Genomic DNA, 6,701 nt, shown 5'->3' on the forward strand with positions numbered 1-6,701 from the left:
TACCTCTTCCAGAAAGTTCATAAAATTAGAAGAATTTCCTTTCCCAGAATTTAGATGGCAGATTCTAGGCTTCTATGTTGTTTGCTGATGATGCTTTTAGCAAGGTCTCAGTAAAGAGGAGAGGAATATAGTGGATCCCAGTGCAACATTTTGCCCAAATAAATCCTACAGCCACTGTTTAGCTGCCTCACGCTGGTCCAGAGTAGGACAAAAATAGGATGACACCAAATCTCTCTCATTTAGAACCATTTATAGTTAGTATCATAAAATAAAAAACGTTAAATTAATGACTATCATCTACTGTCAAGAAAATTCTTTCCACTGCTGTAAGGAATAAGGTAAGGCAGAGATGTTTTTTCGAGAAAATTTCTTTGTTATGGAAACCAGAGCAATGGGTAAGAGGCTTTTCTTCAGACATGGCCCATCTAGAAAAGTTAGTTCGCCTTTAAGAAGCAAAGAATTTATGCTTTATAAAGTGGCAAAATTAAGAACAGAACTGGGCTGCCCAATCACAAGTCCATTATATCTCACTGATTCTTTGTCATATGTCTGTAGTGTTTATTTTCTTTCTCTCTTTGGTTTGTCATCAAAGTACATTGCACGAATTATTTATCTAAAAATGTCAGATCCACCAAGGCAGAGTTCCTGCCAGTCTTGGTCATCATTTTAAACTTAGTGCCAGGTGCAATGCCAGTCAATGCTAGATAATGCTAGAGTTTCAACAAACATATTTGAATGAATTAATAAATAACCAACAGTTAGCAGCCACCCTCAAGGAGGTGGAGCATAAACTTCACCCTTCAAGTGTGAGCTGCACATGGTGACTTCCATCTAAAGAATACAGTATGGAAATGAGAAAAAGAAGAACGTTACTATGAAGAAACCTGAGAAATACCACCTCAGGCAGGTGACCAAGGATACAATCAACAAAGAAAACTCAAACTGATAATATTTACCCTTGGTATGATGTGATAAAAGTGGCACTTTGCTTCTGTGGTCTTCTTTCTAAGAACAGATAACACCAGATAATTTATGAAAACAAACAAACAAACAAAGTAAGTCTAATCCCAATTGAGAGACACTCTACAAAATGTAGGATTAGGATTACTTAAAACTGTCAAGCACCTTTCCATATACATGTTGATCATTTATTTGTGTTCTTTGAAGGAATGTCTATTCAAATCTTTGCCCATTTTCAAATCTGTTTTTTTTTTCTGCTGTTGAGTTGTAGGATTTCTTTATTTAAAAAATTAAACTCTTATCAGATACTTGTTTTACAATTATTTTCTTACATTATATAGGTTGCCGTTTCAGTCTGTCGATTTTTTTTCTTTGCTCTGCAGAAGGTTTTTAGTTTGATGTAGTCATAAGTACCTATTTTTTTTCTTTTGTTGTCTGTGTTTTTGGTGTCATAGTTAGAAAATTATTGACAAGACCAATATTGTGAAGCTTTTCCTCTAAGCTTTCCTCTAGTTTTCTAGTTTCTAGTCTTACATTTAAGCATTAATATTTAATCCATTTGGAGTTAATTTTTATATATGGTTTAAAATAAGAGTCCAGTTCATTCATTTACCTGTGGATATCAGGCTTTCTCAACACTGTTTATTGAAGAAAGAATCTTCTCCCATTATGTATTCTAGGTAACTTTGTTGAAGACCTGTTGACCACACACATATGTGTGAATTTATTTCTGGGCTGTCTATTCTATTTTGTTCTGTTGGCCTATATGTCTGTCTTTATGCTAAAATCATACTGTTTTAATTACTGTAGCTTTGTAGTGTATTTTTGAAATTGGTAAATGTGATGCCTCCAGTTTTGTTCTTTTTTTCTCTCAAAATTGTTTTGGCTATTTAGGGACTTTTGTGGTTCCATGGGAAGTTTAAGATCTTTTTTATATTTTTGAAAAAAATATGTCATTGAGATTTTGATGGGTACAGTATTAAATCTGTAGATCACTTTATTAGTCTGTTTTCATACTGCTGATACAGACATACCTGATACTGGGAAGAAAAAGAAATGATGTTTAATTGGACTTACAGTTATGCATGGCTGGGGAGGCTTCAGAATCATGGTAGGAGGTGAAAGTCACTTCTTACATGGTAGCAGCAAGAGAAAATGAGGAAGAAGTAAAAGAAGAAACCCCTGATAAACCCATCAGATATCTCACTATCATGAGAATAGCACAAGAAAGACCAGCCCCCCATGACTCAGTTACCTCCTCCTGAGTCCCTCCCACAACACGTGGGAATTCTAGGAGATACAATTCAAGTTGAGATTTGGGTGGGGACACAGTCAAACCATATCATTCTGCCCCTGACCCCTCCAAATTTCATGTCCTCACATTTCAAAACCAATCATTCCTTCCCAACAGTCCCCCAAAGTCTTAACTCATTTCAGCATTAACCCAAAAATCTGCAGCCCAAAGTCTCATCTGAGACAAGGCAAGTCTTTTCCACTTATGAGCATGTAAAATCAAAAGCAAGTTAGTTACTTCCTAGATACAATGGGGGTACAGGCATTGGGTAAATACAGCCATTCCAAATGGGAGAAACTGGCCAAAACAAAGGGGTTACAGGGCCCATGGAAGTCTGAAATCCAGTGAGACAGTCAAATTTTTAAAGCTACAAAATGATCTCTTTTGACTGCAGATCTCACATCCAGGTCACGCTGATGCAAGACATTAGTCCCCATGGTCTTGGGAAGCTCCACCCCTGTGGCTTTGCAGGGTACAGCCTCCCTCCTGGCTGCTTTCACCTGCTGGTGTTGAGTGTCTGTGGCTTTTCCATCACACAGTGCAAGCTGTCAGTGGATCTATCATTCTGGGGTCTGGATGACGGTGGGCCTCTTCTCACAGCTCCACTAGATGATGTCCCAGTAGGGACTCTGTGTGGGGGCTCTGATCCCACATTTCCCTTCCCCACTGCCCTAGCCAAGGTTCTCCATGAGGGCCCTGCCCTTACAGCAAACTTTTGCCTGGGCATTCTGGTTTTTCCATACATCTTCTGAAATCTAGATGGAGGTTCCAAACCTCAATTCTTGACTTCTGTGTACTCACAGGCTCATGTGAAAGTTTCCAAGGCTTAGGGCTTCCACCCTCTGAAGTCACAGCCTGAGCTCTACATTGGCCCCTTTCAGCCATGGCTGGAGCTGCTGGGACACAGGGCATCAAGTCCCTAGACTGCACAAAGCCCCTGGGCCCAGCCTACGAAACCACTTTTTCCTCCTAGGGCTCCAGGCCTGTGATGGGAGGGGCTGCTATGGAGGTTGCTTACATGGCCTGGAGACATTTTCCCCATGGTCTTGGGGATTAACATTAGGCTCTTTGGTACTTATGCAAATTTCTGCAGCCAGCTTGAGTTTTTCTTTTCTACTGCATCATCAGGCTGCAAGTTTTCTGAACTTTTATGCTGTTTCCCTTTTAAAATGGAATGCTTTTAATAGCATCCAAGTCGCCTTTTGAATGTTTTGCTGCTTAGAAATTGCTTCTGCCAGATACCTTAAATCATTTCTCTCAAGTTCAAAGTATTACAATTTTCTAGGGCAGGGGAAAAACGTGCCAGTCTCTTTGCTAAAACATATCAAGGGTAACCTTTGCTCCAGTTCCCAGCAAGTTTCTCATCTCCATCTGAGACCACCTCAGCCTGGACCTTCTTGTTCATATCACTATCAGCACTTTCGTCAAAGCCATTCAACAAGCCTCTAGGAAGTTCCAAACTTTCCCATATTTTTCTGTCTTCTTCTGAACCCTCCAAACTGTTCCAACCTCTGCCTATTATGCAGTTCCAAAGTTGCTTCTACATTTTTGGGTATCTTTTCAGCATCACCCTACTCTGCTGGTACCAATTTGCTGTATTAGTCTGTTTTCATGCTTCTGATAAAGACATACCCGAGACTGGAAAGAAAAAGAGAAAAGAGGTTTAATTGGACTTTCAGTTCCACGTGGCTGGGGAGGCCTCCGCCTCGTGGCAGGAGATGAAAGGCACTTCTTACATGGCAATGGCAAGAGAAAATGAGGAAGAAGCAAAAGCACAAACCCCTGATAAACCCATCAGATCTCACGGGATAGGAGGGGAAAGAGCAGCCCCCGTGATTCAATTACCTCCCTCCAAATCCCTCCCATAACACATGGGAAATCTGGGAGATACAATTGAAGTTGAGATTTGGGTGAGGACACAGCCAAACCATATGAATCACTTTGGGTAGAATGAACCGTTTAATAATATTAAGTCTCCAATTCTTGGATGCAGAATGTTTTCATTTATTTATGTCTTCTTTAATTTTTTTATCAATGTTTTATTGCTTTCAGTGTGCTAACATTTTACTTTTTAGATTAAGTTTATCCCTAAGTATTTTATTCTCTTTGATGCTATTGAAAATGCAATTGTTTTATTAATGTCCTTGTCAAATAGTTTGTTGTTAGTGTAAAAAACACAACTGATTTTTGTATGTTGATTTCGTACTGCAGTTTACTGTATTCATTCATTAGTTCTAACAGTTCGTTTGTTGAGGCTTTAAGGTTTTCTACACATACAATATGGCCTGTTCTCACATATAAATGGGAGCTAAATGATGAGAACTCATGGACACATAGGGTGGAACAACACACACTGGAGCCTTTTGGAGGGTGGTGGGAGAGGATCAGGAAAAACAACTAAAGGATACTAGGCTTCATACCTGGGTGATGAAACAATCTGTATAACAAACCCGTATGGCACAAGTTTACCTATGTAATGAACCTACACTTGTACCCCTGAACTTAAAGATTAAAAAAAAAAACTATAGAAATAAATTTAAAAATTAAAAAAATCATGTTATCTGCAAAATGGCCAACAGGTATATGAAACGTGTTCAATATCACTAATTATCAGAGAAATGAAAATCAAAATTACAATATCACCTCACACCTATTAGTACGGTTATTACCAAAAAACAAAAGGTAAGTGTTGGTGAGAATACGGAGAAATTGAGACCCTTGTACGCTGTTGTGGGAATGTAATATGGTACAGCCACTATGAAAACAATATGGAGATTCATCAAAAAATTAAAAATAGAACTACCATATGATCCAGCAATCCCAGTTCTGAGTATGTATCAAAAAGAATTGAAACCAGGACCTCGAAGAGATCTGCCCTTCTATCTTCATTGCAGCATTATGTACAATAGTCAAGTATAGAAACAAACTAACTGCACACTGACAGATGAATAAAGAAAATATATATATCACATTTTCTTTATGTATATGTGTATGTGTGTGAATATATGAGTGTGTGTATATATATACACATATATATACATATATACATATATATACATATATATACACATATATATATATATACATAAAATGGAAAATTATTCAGTCTTAAAAAAGAAAGAAATCCTGCCATATGCAACAACATGAATGTGTCTGGGGGACCCTATGCTAAGTAAAACAAGCCAGTGACTGAAGGACATGATTCCATTTGTATAAGCCATCTAAAATAGCTAAACTTAGTTACTGTCTTCAAGCTGCTGCTGCTTCTGTGATGAAGGAAGCCTTTGGTGAAAGAATGGTGCATGAAAAATATGAATAGAAACTTGGTACTATTATCACTCCAGATACATGGAAAGAGGCTACAAATATACCACAGAAATTGGTAGAGAAAAGCTAAATAAAAATAAAAATTTTACTTAAAAAAAGTAAGAGTTAATCCAAATGGAAAGAATAAGTTTCCCACTTGTAGAATTTGTATAAGTTCTGCGTACCAACCAGCTTCTCATTATCATCACGGCTGTGCCCACAAAAAGGGAATTTTTATAATATATGGAAAAAGGTTTTTGTATTAAAAAAACTACAAACAAATGTCTATTTAGATGTGTTATGACATTTTTTACTTTCTATAATTTTAATTTGTCCTTTAATAATATTAAGCACAAATACTGTATTGTATTGCTGCAGAGTAGAGCACCTATAATTATACTACTGCACTATATTATGCAATTTAATAATTAAGAAGGTAGAACTCATATTGAATTTTTAAGGCATAACACAGATGTTTAAGTTACAAAATCACGTTTTAAAACACGTAAGTTTAAACCAGGAAAGTTGACCAATATTCATTCTTTCACTCTCAAAAATTCTGAATAGCAACAATGTAACTAGTCTTCAGCCTTAAGTAGTTATTTTCCTCACAGGCATTTTATTGAACTGTAATATACAGCAAATTTAATGAAAAATAACTTCCAAGTTTTTATGTACTTTTTATTTAATGTTATCCATATAATTCCTGTCCCCTCTCTCTATTTATAGATACTGCAAAAGTGAAGAGATTATTGACATTTTGCTCTGAACTTAGCATCCAGATTTATAACTCTTCCCTCATTCCTTATTCATTGTATAGCTTTTAGAATCAGCAGACCCTTAATTAATCGCAGTTTCACAGGGTATTTAAATGTTTGAAGCCAATATTGCTGAATGGTGCCTTAGTAATTAGCCTAGATCCAAATCACAGACAAATTGGATTTGTGATTTTAAAATTTGTTCTGAAGCTGAAGTGCCAATTCCTTTCATAAAAGAACAAGAACACAAAGAACACCCTGTGTTCTTTCCTGAATCCAGTGAATACACTGGATTTCAGAAAAACACATATTAAACACATTACCTTGAATTCAAACCATCCTGAAAGCAAGGATAAGTGTTCATCCATGATAATGTGAAAAGG

Source organism: Gorilla gorilla, chromosome 10, assembly GCF_029281585.2.
Source record: "Gorilla gorilla gorilla isolate KB3781 chromosome 10, NHGRI_mGorGor1-v2.1_pri, whole genome shotgun sequence".
NCBI classification, from domain to species: Eukaryota; Metazoa; Chordata; class Mammalia; order Primates; family Hominidae; genus Gorilla; species Gorilla gorilla.